The sequence below is a fragment of the Oncorhynchus nerka genome, linkage group LG23 (genome assembly GCF_034236695.1).
Source record: "Oncorhynchus nerka isolate Pitt River linkage group LG23, Oner_Uvic_2.0, whole genome shotgun sequence".
Lineage (NCBI taxonomy): Eukaryota > Metazoa > Chordata > Actinopteri > Salmoniformes > Salmonidae > Oncorhynchus > Oncorhynchus nerka.
The window spans coordinates 51,251,290-51,251,646 of record NC_088418.1 but is presented as its reverse complement, the minus strand read 5'-3'; positions in this window follow the sequence as shown (position 1 = coordinate 51,251,646).

Below are 357 nucleotides of genomic sequence, written 5' to 3'. Positions count from 1 at the left end.
TAACTTTAGGTCATTAAATATAGTTCCGGCGGTTATGTTCTGAGACTCAGACTTCCGTGTTTAAGTCTCTACTGTGATGTCGAAATGAACGCTAGTTCCATACATTTCAATCTCAGCAGAGGTTGTATCAGTAACATCGTTGTTAGAGTGTTTCCAAAACGTCTCCAAACGCGCATTGGTGGTAATGCCTATATTGCCTATTCAAATGCCAGTGTCAACATCACCATCAGATGATTATTGAGATTTAAACACTTGGATTCATTAATAAAATACGTAACCAAGTGAATGCCTCATACATTACTTTTGATGTCATCATGGGCTATCCCAAGGGGGCACTTTTTGTTCGGTCCTACACTG